This window comes from Sus scrofa, chromosome 7, assembly GCF_054392235.1.
Source record: "Sus scrofa isolate SSC_HxYL_T2T_F1_AM1 chromosome 7, Sscrofa_HxYL_maternal_Yorkshire_Landrace_v2.0, whole genome shotgun sequence".
Classification (NCBI taxonomy): domain Eukaryota; kingdom Metazoa; phylum Chordata; class Mammalia; order Artiodactyla; family Suidae; genus Sus; species Sus scrofa.
Window position 1 is genome coordinate 122426185 of NC_139389.1, and position 15091 is coordinate 122441275.

At 46.2% G+C, this 15091-nt stretch overlaps 1 protein-coding gene across 33 annotated transcripts in view; it reads right to left on the minus strand.

The window, feature by feature from the left end:
* FOXN3 (forkhead box N3) overlaps positions 1-15091 on the minus strand; it is a 415372-nt gene that overhangs the window by 299170 nt on the left and 101111 nt on the right. For 29 of the 33 annotated variants that reach the window (XR_014809132.1, XR_014809134.1, XR_014809126.1 and 26 more), the window contains one exon: positions 4818-4933. The gene's annotated coding sequence lies outside the window, so the exon portion shown is untranslated. 33 annotated transcript variants of the gene reach the window in all.

Below are 15091 nucleotides of genomic sequence, written 5' to 3' on the forward strand. Positions count from 1 at the left end.
CTTTGGTTGTGGTTTGGCTTTTTTTTTTTTTTTAATAAAGAAATCTGTCAACAAGCTCCTTGAACATAGAACTCAGTTTCTACTCGCTGTTTATACTGGGAAGATGTCTGTTTGGATCAACGACACAGCACATGGCAAGTCCTCACTGGCTGGAGTTCTCCTCTACCCTAGGTTTTCAAAATAAAATCTTTTCTCCCTGTGTGTAAAATGCTGTTTTTACTTTTCAAACAAGCTGCCGTTGTCAACATCAGGGAAGAGGGGTGGAAAGAGACGAGGTGGGGAGTTCCTGTTTTGGCTCAGCAGTAACAAACTTGACTAGTGTCCATAAGGACATGAGTTCAATCCTTGGCCTCGCTCAGTGGGTTAAGGACCCAGCATTGCTGTGAGCTGTGGTGTAGGTCACAGACGTGGCTCGGATCTAGCATTGCTGTGCCTATGGCATAGCCTGCCAGCTGCAGCTCCCATTTGACCCCTAGCCTAGGAACCTCCATATGCGGCCAGTGTGGCCCTAAAAAGACAAAAGAGAAAGAAAAGAAAATTAAGGGACCAACTGGTAGTCAGGAGCCATGCTTCCAGCCTTGGTCCTGCTATCTGCTGGCTCTGTAGAACCACTGTGTGATTCCACGGCTTGTCTCCTCATCAGGGTCAAGAAGGACTGGACTCACACTCACACACAGGGCTGTCACCCTCTCCCAGTGCGTGGTCTGGGAACAGAGTCCTAAGCCAGTGTCAGGGGAGTGGGGCCCCGTATGGTCAAGGGCACAATCGTCCTAAGATGAGTGAAGCGATCCCATGGAATCTGCTTAAGAACAAGACAGACCTGGATTCAAAGCCAAGCAGTGCCACTCGCTAGCTCTGCGATCAATGCAAACCTTTCGGCATCTGTCACCTCATCTTAAAGTGAGATTACTTCTATCTATTTCGCTAGTTTGTTTGGGGGATCCAATGAACCAAGGCGGGCAAAATCTTAGAATGGTGTGACCCTTAGAAGCAGCTCAATGTACAGTGGCTCACATGAGTCTTCAGGGATGACCGGGGGGGGGGGGTCAGGCGAGGGTGAGCAGACCACGTGAAAGGAAGGGCTGTACAATAATTACGTCGGGTCAACTGGCAAAGGCTAGGATGGTCCCGGGCATACAGGGTGTGTGGGACCACCCTGACTCCAGCCCTCCAGCATTCGAGACCTGATAAAGAAATTAGGGGACGATGACACCTTACATATTTCACCATTGTTGTACCGTTTACAGGTCTTTCGTGTGTCTTATTTGAGCCTTTCATGAGCCATGTGAAAAAAATGTATGTCTGGGTTAATTACCCTCCAGTGGTGAGCAGATGCAAGCGCAGATAAAGTCTGGGCTTTATTCCCACAGTGCCCGGGTGTTACAGGGGCGGGGGTTGGGGGGCACTCCAACCATCCCTACTTTCCAGCCTCCTGGCAGTGAGACAGGGTCACGTGACTATTCTGGCCATTGGATGGTGGACGTGCAATTGGCCTGAGTCAGTTCTAGACTGAGGCACCTAAGAATGGCTGTGTCGCCTTCTCAGCTCCTTTTTTTTTTTCACACATTGAAGCAACCAGGAAGCCACATTTGGAGAGGAAGGTGTCACAAGATGGGGGCAGGGGCTTGAAACTTCAGAACGCTGGAGGCAGGAAAGCCACTCTGGGTGAGAAATAAATTTTTATTGCACTAAGCCCTGAGGCTTGGGGTGTAGGTTTTAACCCCAGTAGACACAACCTGCCCTGGCTCCCGTAGTCGGTAGAACCAGAAGCCACATTTCCAACGTTCTGCAGTTTTTACTCAACAGTATCATAAAATCCCACCGGATTTGGGGAAATGTTGCCAAGATGAAACACCACAGCTTACTTATGGCGAATCTGCCATGTTTACCCTATTTAGAACAAAATGCTTATTGGGTTTAAAATAAAACAGTTCACACCCCGTGCCAAGTAAAAAGAAAAAAGTTCCACAAGGCAGGGTATATTTTAATTTGGTGCTGATTTGTTCCAACGTTTTCGTGAACCCAGAAGCCTGAATGCCTCATTTTCCAGACAACCCTCGTGACCAGGTTCCCGACATGAAATAGCCTCAATGCCATATACGGCTTTAACTGAAAGTTAGACGAACAGAAAAATCCAACTACAGTACGAGCCATGGTCTATTGCAATCTAGAAGATTCCTCTCTTGCTTATTCAAATCCTACTTATCCTTCAAGCCTATTTTCTTTATGAGGGAAAAAGTTCTACTCCTCTAATTTTGCAAACACCTGCATCACACAATTGTCTAAGCCAGAGGATGGCACACTTTTTTGCTATAAAAGGTCAGAAAGTAAATACTTTCTGGTTTCTGATGCGCTTATTCAGATTCAAGGCTTTTGTAGCATTAAAAACTGCTCAAGGAGGTCCTGTGTGGTTCAAGAGGCTAAGGATCCGGCATTGTCACTGCTGCAGCTCAGGACGCTGCTGTGGTGCAGGTTTGATGCCTGGCCCGGGAACTTCGGCATGCCGCAGGCACAGCCAAAACAACCAACCAACCACACAAACGAACTGCCATAGAGGATCCGGAAAGGAATAAACACATCTGTGTTCCAGTAAAGTTTCATCAGGGGACATGGAACTCTGAATTCCATATCATTTCTACAAGGCAGAATATAGTCGTCTTCTTTTAATTGTTTCCAATCGTTTAAAAATGTAAAAACCATCTCAGCTTACACTGCTCACAGGCAGCGGGCCCTACCTGGCACGCCCTGGTGGACCCACCCCAGGCTTAGGAGAGGCGGGGCTGCGATGGATTAGGCAATCACTTTCTTGGGAAGAGAACACAGGTACAGTTTTTCCGGTTCATCCACTTCCTGGTGACCCAGGACTCTGATGCCAGGAAGGTCCAAGCCCCTGGATCAGCCAGGCTCTCAGTTCCAGAAGCACTGGAGCTCCCTAGGCAGGTGGAGTGGGGCCACGCAGGCCTGGCGGACAGAGCCTCGGGAGGGGACCCTCGGCAGCACCCTCAAAACCCAGGGCACATTTTTTTTTTGCTGTAAGAGGTCAGAAAGTAAATATTTTCTGGTTTCTGATGCACTTACTCAGATTCAATGCTTTTGTAGCATTAAAAGCGGCCACTGCTTTATCTGAGAGAGCGAGGTGAGGACAGGGCTGGTTGGGCCACTGCAGGATGAATCAGCCCACTGGGCTCCCATCCCTGAAGATGGCCCAGCTTCAGCCTTGAATTCTGGCTTTCAGAACTCTTTTTTTTTTCTCTCTCTCTCTTTATGGCCACACCCACGGCCTATGGAGGTTCCCAGGCTAGGGGTCCAATTGGAGCTGCAGCTGCGGCTATGCCACAGTCACAGCAATGCCAGATCCAAGAGGCATCTGTAACCTACCCATAGCTTTCAGCCACACTGGATCCTTAACCCACTGAGCAAGGCCAGGGATCGAACCCAAGGCCTCACAGACACTGTGTCAGGTTCTTAACCCACTGAGCCGCAATGGGAACTCCAGCTTCCAGAACTCCTGGTGCACCCTTGCCAACAACCTACGAACTCCTGTTCCTGGCTTCTGCTTCCTCTCCTTCCATTCCACGTCTCAGCTCAGAATCACACCTTGTGACTCTCCAGGAACTGCTCTCACCAGCATCTGCTTCATCCCAGGGCACTGTCAAGCCACATCTGCCAGGCAGAACGTGGAGGGGACCGGCGCAGGTGTGTGAGCATAAACAACCAGGTGTGACAAGCCCAAAAAAGCAGAAGGTTGGCAAGGCAGCAGCCAAGCCAGGGCTGGGGCAACAGCGACTGGGGTCCCCTGGAGGAGGCTGGCAGGTTGGGTTTCCTCAGGGCCACCGTAAAGGCCCCAAGCACTGTGGGGACACCCGGCTCCGGCTGGGACTGAGTCTCGGGGTCCTCCAAGACCCGTCTAGCCCAGGCAGCCCTCGCTGGCTGGACTCACGACTGGCTCATTCTCGCCTTCCGGGCCTAACGTCCATGGTGACAAAACCTATTGGCGGTCCCCCTTTTCCGTGAATTCTTCTCTAATTATTTCAGTCCCAATCGTCAGAGCCTCTCGATTCACCATGAGGGCACAGCCCAGCCAGAAGCTGAGCACCACCCCCGCCATCTTCCTGCAAGTAAGTCGTGCCCCTTTGGCTAAGGCATGAGTGGCACAAGGATATATCTCATATTTTCATATGCCTTATAGCTTTTTATCCCCACCTGTCCCAAGAACACATAATAGATACTCAGTCATACTTATGAAACTCAAAAGGCCCAACATTAGAAAGATGAAAATAATTCAGGTGAAACACAGTAGTGCAGGAAAGAAAATAATTTAAAGGAACAACATACGGTAGATGACAGTGTCTAGACAAAAATTCCCAGCAATGTTCCCATCGCTTTGTGTGTCTATGACACACACCAAAATTTTAATTTTAAATACGGATGTGACTTGACATTCTTATTATCTTTTTTTTTTTTTTGGCCGGGCCCACCGCATGTGTAAGTTCCTGGGCCAGGGCTCAAACCCATGTCACTGCAGCAGCTCGAGCCCCTAGAGGAATGACAACACCAGGGCCTTAACCTGCTGAGCCACATGGGAACTCCAACATGCTCATTATCTTAATGCCTAAGCTGATGGACCACATCGTCAGTCCGACCAGCTGCATAAATTGATTATGAAGAAGATTGGGAGGAAGGAGGGGGGGCCCTCTTTCAAGTGATGGAGAAACAATCCATTTGGAATTTGCATTTAAATGTAACTTTGGGATTTCATGTATTCAGTGCCACCTCCACAAGGTGGGAGCCAGCTGGGAAAGACAAAGCCCGGTTACCTGAGTCAGAATGGGTCCAGGAAACCGAGGTCACCATTGCTCCAGTCACAGAAAGGACAGAGAGGCCTCCATGGTCAAGAGAACGCCGGTCTTCTCGGAGATGACACGTCTAGTGGCTGGTGGGGAAGAGCAGAAGGGAGACGGGATTAGAGCAGCGGGGGAGAGAACCCTCTCAACCACAGCGAATGCCGTCTGACCTGACTCTCTAAAAGATGACACACGTCCATGGAAAAAAGTCACCTGGGACTGTACCTCTTTATTTCTTGGAAAGGTGTTGAAGCATTGGGTCTTTCATGATAGTGTTCTTGAAACTGCTTCACGGGGCATAAAAGGACGCAAAGATTTGAAATATGTGCCACGGATATGGTGAGAGTATCTTAATTTACTACAGCTGCCACTGAAACAGTCACCTATAAGAAGAAAAACTTCAGAGCAGCAGCAAGCATTCAAGGCCAACGTTCCACCACTCATGTGGCCTTGAACCTCTGGGCGGACCACGCATACAAGCTGCAAAGTCAATGACTCTCTATGCTGTTGTCAAATAAAATGACTCCGGCTCTATTCCTGGAGAAAGAGAGCTCATCGACCTAAACTCACAAAATGGGCTGCACGTGTCGGGGCCACAGTTACCCGATCATCTTGCAAAACAGAAAATTGGCACATGCGATAGACTGCATAATAACTTCTTTTTTTCTTTTGCTTTTTTTTTTACTTGCTGCACATGGAGGTTCCCAAGCTAGAGGTTGAACAGGAGCTGTAGCTGACAGCCTGCACCACAGCTCACAGCAAGGCTGGATCCTTAACCCACGGGGCAAGGCCAGGGACAGAGGAACCCACAACCTCATGGATCCTAGTCGGGTTCGTTAACCACTGAGCCACGAAGGGAATTCTGCATAATAATTTCTGATGGAGGATTTTTTTGGCCTCCCCCTCGAGGAAGACACATCAATCAACAGACTCTAATGAAAGGAATGGTATGTGCCTAGGAGCTTTACTGTGAGAATGTTAGCAAATAATTTCATTCGCTCAGTGGTTCTCAAACTATGGTCCCTAAAGAGCAGCAGCAATGTCACCTGAGAGTTCGTTGGAAATGCAAACTCTTGGCCCCCTCCAAGAACCCCTGAATCTGAATATTCGGAGGTGGAGCCAGCGATCTGTTTTAACAAGCCCTCCGAGTGATTCTGCTACATCTTCAATCGTTAATTTAGCCCCGATCCAAAGACACTGAATCTATAGTTGTAACATAAAATAACTCTACGGCACGTCAAGCTTCAGTTGAGGACAAAGTATCAGGCTAGGGACTGGAGAGGGAGGAAGAGTCAGAGAGAGAAGATGACATCCCTGCCTCCGGGAAATGTACTGTCCACTCTGGCAGGAAGGACAGGTCCGCAGGCAAGTCAAAGAGAGACAGACTGGGTTACTGCCTCTGACAAACAGTTAGAAGGTTTGTTTCTGGTTGGGGTGGGGAGGCAGGTAAGGGAAAGCATTATCCCAAGGACAGTCACGGTGGGCCTTGAGACCTGGACAGAACTGTGCCAAGTGGGAAAAGGTGAAAGCTGAAGTCAACGCCTAGAGTTAAGACAGCGTGAGGGCTATTCAGGTCATGGAGAAACCAGGTCTGGCTGAAAGGTGAGTAACTTGGAGGTGATCTGGATGAGACAAGGTTACTGCCAGGTACAGACAAGTAAATGCTAGGGGCCCCCCTGCTTCTCTTTCTTGTGAGAAGAACCCCCCCCACCCCGCCCCCAGCGGCATCTGCTATCTGTGTGTTGAGACGGATAACCCAGGTGATGGAATGATTTCTAAGTCCAGTATTTTTTGTACTGCATTTTCTAGAGGGGGGCACCTCGGCTGCTTCAAGGATGAACTGCTCAAGGTTTACTCTGGAGGAAGACACAAGAGAAAATTTTAAAGTAGGCAAAAGAAGCTGGATGTCACAGTAGCCTCGGGCCATTCTGCAAAGGGGCAAAATGTTATCACACCTAAAAAGCCCCTAAGGGCATTGATGGTTTTAGCATTACAACATAACTCAAGTGGAGAGTGGTGAGCCTTAGTCAAAAGGCAAAGTTAAAGCAGAGGGTGGGAGAAATGGGTAAAGAGATCAAAGGGTATAGGCTTCCAGTGAGATAAAGTTAAGTCATGGAGACGGTTTACGGCAGGGTGACTACGTTAATAACTCTGTGTTGCATCCTTGAAAGTTGCTAAGAGAGTAGATCTTAAAAGTTCTCACCACAAGGAAATGTTTTTGAAACTCTGTAAGGGGGTAGATGTCAACTGGACGTATTGTGGTGATCACTTAGCAATATATACCAATATTAAATCATTATGTCATACACCTGAACCTAACATAATTTTATGTCATTATACCTCAATCAAAAAAAAAAATAAAACATGCCCCCCCAAAGTTAACCCAATAACCTGCACCTCCAATTAGAGACCCTACTTTTCATAATCAAAAAGGTATGTCTTTTGTTTTCAGAAAACTGACATAAATAGAAGGCTCACGGTGCAGCTAGATGCATGATGGGAAACTGGAATGTTTTCACTATCATGCAAGACTCTATTGGAAAGGAAGCTGGATTCAGAACGGGTTGGTCATCCAGATCTGCCATTTAGCCATCGCGTCATTATGGGCAAGATGCTTAACTTCCTAAACTTCAGTTTTTCATCCATCAAGAATTAGAGACACTTGGAGTTCCTGATGTGGCGCAGTGGAAACAAATCTGACTAGGAACCATGAGGTTGCAGGTTCGATCCCCGGCCTCACTCAGTGGGTTAAGGATCCGGCGTTGCCATGAGCTGTGGTGTAGGTCGCAGACGCGGCTCGGATCCCGTGTTGCTGTGGCTCTGGCGTAAGCCGGCGGCTATAGCTCTGATTCGACCCCTAGCCTGGGAACCTCCATATGCCGAAGGTGCAGGCGTAAAAAGACAAAAGGACAAAAAAAAAAAAAAAATTAGAGACACTGACTTGCTCCACCTTCTTTTAAATTTAAATAAGAAAACAGACAAGAACTTGCTATGAAAATTGTAAAGTACAATATTACACAGGGGTATATTTTTATTGTATATATAACTATACTATCCTACTCACAGACACTGGGTACCAATCAACACTTGTTACTGTATTGGCTTTTGAAAATATGAAAGTGAACTGTTTCTAATGCCCTTCAGATTCTCTTTTTAAATATTTACAGATAGAGCAGTTCATCAACCAAACCATCCTCCCGAGAAACATTTCAAGGTAAATTTTTTACATAAATTTTTTTTTTTTTTTTTGCTGCACCTGCCACATGTAGAATTCCCGGGCCAGGGACTGAACCTGCACGACCTGAGCCACAGCAATGACAACACCAGATCCTTAACTGGTAGGCCACCAGGGAACTCCTACTTCTCATTTTTTTTTAAACTTTTATTCCTCTGACCACGACAGAGCATCCAGTAATCTTTCAGCAGCTCCTGGTAAGCACAACTCCGTCTGCAGCCACACAGACATATGACGGTGATAATTTATCATCTCTGCAGTAGTTTCATCCCAGATGGACCATTTACTAATTTATTTCCATATGTAACTGGCAGAGAGATTAATCAGGCTTCCAACTCAGAAACCTGAATTGTGCTTTATTCCCTTAACACGTTAACTCCAGACCAGAGGAAATACACGTTTACAGAGAAAACCAAGAGTCCCTCTTAAAGAGCTGGTTTCAACCTCAGATGCAGGCCTTTAAATACAGACACACGTACACACACTCACAGCCTGCTCCTTATGTCAACATGGAGGGCTGCTTCTTTCTTTAGAGACTATGGGCTTCCCATAGGAGCTGTGTCTGTTAGAACTGCGGGCAGGAGGAAAGCCAGAAATGTTAGGCCAAATTAGGCCCCCTTGCAGCCACAGTCCCCTCCCTGGATGTAAGCTCGGGGGCTCATATTTCTGAAACTAAAGCGATCTTTTGGCCACGGAGCTACGCCCAGCTGGCCCGGCTGTGCAGCGCCCAGGCGCTGGAAAGTATGTGTTTTCTTTTTTCCACTCTTTTTAAGGGTCTGAACTTGACCGATTTCAGCAGCTGCCGTAGCGCCAGCGAGGTGATGGCTAAAGAATTGCTAGCATTGCTCTCGGCCCCCTTGCGTTCAGCTCTCAGTCCGCTTTTGTTTTTAATTCTATCCCAGTGATATCAGCCTTTAGCAAGGAGTGGTCAACGGGACTCTTGCTGGATGACAGTGTTTACAGAAAGAAAGCCAGCCAATCCCAACAAGGGGCAGAAAGCAACAGCTGATTGGCTGGGTCTTCAGAGGAACCCAAGGCCACAGCCAGGAAGGCTCAGGAGACAGATAATATCAGCTAGATCCCCACACCTGGGTCACTAACCAACTATGTGGCTTTGGAAAAGTCACTTAACAGTTCAAGTTCACAATTTTCTTTCTCCGTAATAGGAGTTTAGCTCCCTATGGTCCCTTCTGGCTCTAAAATCTTTGATTTGGTGCAAATGAAGAAAATATCAGCCATTCACCTGATTTCTGTGTCTAGATGATGCCTCACAACCAGAAGACTGGAAGCATCTGAAGGTGGCTGAGTTTGTCCTGATGCCTGGTGCCGTGACAGACATAAACCTGAGGAATCCCAGTATCCAACAGACTTCCTCTGAGCAGAAGATTGTTCAATGACAGGTATCTTGGCAAGGTTTTAAGAATGCCACGAACTACAAGTTTGAAGGGCTCTTCCAGGTATGGCAAAAGCTACCGGAAGTGCCTCGATCAGGGTTCTTTGTCTTTGATACGTTTACATCACAGTTAAGAAAAGACACAAGTCATAAAAACACAGTGAAATACGTGCTGTCATGGGAACAGGAACGATGGAAAAATCACCTCAGTTGAGGGCAAGAGTGAGAGATGGGTAAGGTTTTTTTGGAGGAATGGGAATTGAGGCTAGGAAGTTGAGGCTAGGAAGGAAGGAATCTGGGCAGAGACAGCACCAAGAGCCAAGGCCCAGGAACCTCCCCAGGTGGCCAGGATACAGTTCTTAGCACCCTAGGGATGCTCAAGAAAGAGACCGAGGGACGGCAAAGGCCAGAAAGGGACTCATGGCGGAAAGCGCACTGGTTGCCAGCGTGGGGACTGGCTCTGACCCTGTGAGCACTGAGAACCTTCAGAGATGACCGGGCAGGGGAGACTTCAAATGAGCTTTGCCCCAGGAAGTTTATCCTGGCAATTCGATGACCATTTTAAGACTGGTAATAAGATCAGTCTCTACCTTCGTTTTTCTCTCATTCGTTCCATGCTGCCACTATTTGGGAATCCCTCGTATTTATTTTTTTCCAAATCAATTTCCTGGCCCTTCAAATGGAAGCAACAGAGTTTCCTACAAGGACTGCCAGGATTTTACATTCAAATGACTAGTTTGGCCTAGGGGTTTACATTTGGTTGATGGGTTTTTCTAAGGTTACGAGAGAGTTAACATAATATGGCATAGGCCGGTGTTTGGGGAAGTTTTTTTTTGTTTTTGTTTTTTTAAACACTGGAAAATATTCAGGGGTGATGAAAAAAATTCTACCAACGTCTCAACTGTTGGAAGGGCTTGCCCTCCCGAACAGACAAAAACTGAACCAATCATCCAAAGTCATTCCCTGGCACTTTTCTTGATTTCCAGCTTCAGAGCTCAAGGCTAATGAACCCAAAGTTTCCAGGGCCCCTCAAATGTAATAGCAGAACATCAAGTAAAGCCTCATACCCATGGTATTTGGTTCCTCGGTTCTGAGAGGCCAAGCACAGGTGGCTTCCTGCAGCTGTCACAGAGAGAAGCTGCCCACCGTGACCCCCTGGGCCCGTGCCAGGCAACGCAGGGCATGGGGGAAGGGCTGTGGGTCCCCCCGATGTGCTGGGATCTCAAAACTACAGCCCTGAGTAGGAAAATAAGCAGAGAGACTCCCCCTCTGCAAAAGGAGCTACCTTGAGTAGGAGCCACCATCTGAAACATATTCCCCACAGAAGACACAAACTTCACTTTGCATCTCGGGTGGCTGGGACTACAGATGGGAATCAACGGGACCCCTCAACATTAGCTGCATTTTGGATCACTGATTAAAAAAGGCAGAAAAAAAGGGGGGAGGGAGGTGTCAAACGCTCTAGGGTTCACTCCTTGATTTATCATTCAGAATCTGTCCCAGCCCTCCCTGCACATACCCGGGCGTTCAGGAAGCTCCAGAACCCCCCCCCCCAACATAAGTGTTCACTGAATATTGAATCAAATAATGACTGTGAAGAACAACGTACAGTAGATGCCAGAGAGAGTTCCCTGTGCACATAAAAACAAAACAAAACAAACAAACAAACAAAAAACAACGATCTCACACAGACAAGAGTTGCACAGACACTTTTTGTAAAAGTCCACCTATGGTCAGAAAATGGATTCTCCTCCAATGAACAGATAAGCTTAAATCACCATGCCATGATACATTCTCTTCACTGATATACGAATAATAAAACTATAAGGTAAATGCAGGCTTACACTGAATAATGGGCATAAATAAAAATATTGTGACATTAAAAACTCAGTATAAATTGAACTACAACATACTTGAAAGCTCCCGCAATCATAACGTGCACATCAAAATCCATTAACCTAATACCTAGGCTGCTATTCAAAAGCAGAGGTCTAGCCTGTAAATAAATACCCATTTGAACACTTCTCCTCCTAAATTACTGTACAATTTGATTGCAAAGTCACACACTTACCAAGTCTATCATCTTTACTTGGCTGCTCTCTAACCAACACTCAAGTCTTATCAGGCTACAACGTGGCAGCATAACATAAACACACAGAACAGTCAATGGTACCAAAAAGTAACAGCGAATGTCAAAGACAAACCAGGGTCATCCTGGCGAGAAGGGAGATATTTACATAAGCATTCAGAAAGACAATGGAGCCCCAATTTCTCTTTAACTGCTTACCCAATCGACCTCTCTGCTCCTCATCTGATCATTTTTATATAAAAAGCATTTTTTACCACGATACATTCAAATACATCACTTGCCATAAACTCAGCAGCAGTTAAAGATTCTGGTACCCATTAAGATTTGCTTTTATTTTCAACCAAAGCTTTCATTCCTTATCCATCACCAACCCCCTCCAAAAAATTAACTTCACTGACAATATCCTCCTTAAATATGTCACCTGCCAAGGCCATTTTCTTACCTTTGTAACTCACTCACATTTGTTTCAGTTGATGATATTTACCCAAGCAAGGACAATTGTTTGACTGGAATCTTGCAACTTTCAACTTTGCCCAGATTTTGCTGTCGTGAGGAAGGGGAAAGCCGAAATCCCCGATACATCGCTTAGCTGAGCTAATATACATCTGAATCAGAGCTATATTTTAAATTCTTTTACACTTACTTAATATAGTGCGTGCTGCCTGTCCACTGATGCGATATCAGAAACCTGCAAGCTACTATTTCTGCAACTGTGTCACTGTAGATAGTCTGAAACATGTACGTAGCTGTTGCCATGGAAACAAACACAGCTAGGGTAGAGTGCCACGCTGTGTTAATTCCTTCACCCATGAACCCCAGGGGAATGCTAACATTCATCTTCTTTCTCCTTTAGTCTCACACTGCTTTAATATTTTTTTTAGCATTATCAAATGATGTACTAAATACATATGCTACACCTGAAAATACGGTTGGCTGAAATGAGCTGTGTGCCAACCTAGCCTGCTGGATATCTGCTTAAGGTGGTGCAAATGTGCATGGAGCCTTTCACTAACTTCTCCTGGGAGAAATGGAGAACTTTATTTCCTTCTTTTAAAACGGCGTGCATAGGAAAAAAAAAAAAAAAGGTGAGCATCGCTTCTCACCTAAGACCAGTTATCTTACTACTGCACCAGAACGAAGATGCTTTCAGAAGTGGGCCACATCAGTTCAGTGAAAGGCAGGGGGAGGTCTTGCAAACTTTGCAAAGTGGATCCAAGCTAAGAGTTGTTCTCCCTTCTAACTAGAGCTGCATTAGCAAGCAGTAAATCCAACAGTTTTAATGAGGCAAAAGCATAAACGCTCAACAAGGGCTTCATCTGTCCCCACTTGGTCTTTGTTCCTAAATCCATGTAAAAAAGGAATGAATGAGTGGCTAATAAGATGGAAATCTGCCATCATTCAGAAAGAAATGTGATTTCCCTGGAATCTGAACCTTCTCTTATTTGCATCAAGTTCAAATCTCTGTGCTCTTATCAAATGTTTGGACCGGTGGAGAAAAGTCAAATTCTTTCATCACATCTAAAAGCTAAAATGTGTAAATAACTGTCTCGTTGGGCCGTCTTCCCATTATTCAAACAGGGATGCCACTTTAAATATTGGGGTTACTCATCACAGTCAACCAAAGTAAGCTGTTCAAAATCTTAATTACAACCCATCCCTTGGGCTAGTTAATAATATTCAATCTAGATGAAAATGGCCACACTTTAGATTTGCATGCTGATCTGCTTCACTGGAATACAATTTTCATACGAAACAATCAATTGTAAGCTTTAAAGGTGCAGATCTATGACTCTGTGAACGGGCATGTTTTAAAGAAACCACGACTTTATTTGCAGGGACTATGGCACAATTATCCTACAAAAGATAGGCAAAGTTCAACTAGTATTTTCCTAAATTGAATTAGCCTTGGTCAAAGAATCATGTCACTTTTTTTTTCTTTTTTTTTTTTTTTGTCTTTTGTCTTTTACACCATCGGCATACAAAGGTTCCCAGGTCAGAGGACGAATCAGAGCTGTAGCAGCCAACCTATGACACAGCCACAGCCGCAGCACCACTGGATCCGAGCCACATCTGTGACCCACACCGCAGCTCATGGCAATGCCAGATCTTTCACCCACTGAGCAAGGCCAGGGATGGAACCTGCGTCCTCATAGATACTAACACTAATCAGATTCGTGTCCACCGAGCCAAGCATGTCACTTTCTGTAAGCAATCTCCAGAGGATGTTAGGTTCCAATATAAAGCCTAGTCTTCGGGTATCCACAGGGCAGGCAGTGATGACTCACCAATCCTGACCAGTACTTACAAACCTAAGGGGCAGAGACACAGCAATAAAAACAGCTGTTCCTGAGGTTCGCTTCCCTTTCTGTATCTATACTTGATTGGTGTTTCATAGAGGTCACCTCGTTTGACTATGACATTATACTGCGAATTAGCTTGGCCAGGATTGCCCATCTCACCTCCTTCTGGAGAGCACTGAGATTCCAAGAGTCAGTGACTGGCCCCGGGGTCACATGTTCAGCAGCAGAACTCTGCCTTCTGTCACCAGATCGCATGTTCCTTCCAAGAGCCATACTGCCTCTAGGCATGGTCACAAATGTATTAGGTGGTAAAGGACTTAAAATAACTATAGGAACAATACTTATAAAAGGATGGATACTAAGTGTCAGATGAATGGGCGTGGAGATCAACCAGGGCTGGTGGCTGAATTTAGGCAATACTTCTCTCCGGCCCTCGTCCACCTACATTCCTCTCACAGTGGTGGAAGGAGATGGGTCCACTTTGAGGCTGAGGTCAACACCTGCCCCCCCACCCCCAAGCACATCCTCTCAGCCACATCCTCTCAGCCTGTCACATGCCCCAAACCCCCTCCCTTCCCAGGTGTCCCATCCTAAATCCTGGCCACTCCTCAGAGAGGACCTTGGAGGGAACAGTGGATAGTGGCTCCTTGAGCTTTGGGGTGAAAGGGGAGTTGGAAGCAGCAAGAAGAAGGCGAATAAATTAGCCTGCTGTGATGGTTAATTTTATGTGTCAACTTGACGAGGCCACAGGGTACCCTAACACTTGGCTACACACGATCCTGGGTGTGTCTGTGCGGGTGTTTCTCAATGAGATAGGAATCAATGGACTGAGTGAAGCAGACTGCCCAGGAGTCAGCCTGTCCACTGGAGGCCTGAATAGAACAAACAGCCTATTATGGAAAATTCACTCTTTCTACATGTTTCCAAACTGAGGCTTTGGATTTCTCCTACACTTGCACTAGAACTTATTTTTTATTTATTCTATTACTATTATTTTTATTTTCTTTTTATGGCCGCACCTGCCTGCAGCATACAGAAGTTCCTGGTCAGGGGTCAAATCAGAACTTACGCCACAGCCATGTCAATGCTGGATCCAGAGCTGCTATGCCAGATCCTTAACCCACTGAGCAAAGCTAGGGCTTGAACCCACAACCTCACAGACACTAGGTCGGGTTCTTAACCCACTGAGCCACAACACGACTGGAATTTAGACCAACGTTCCTTGTTCTC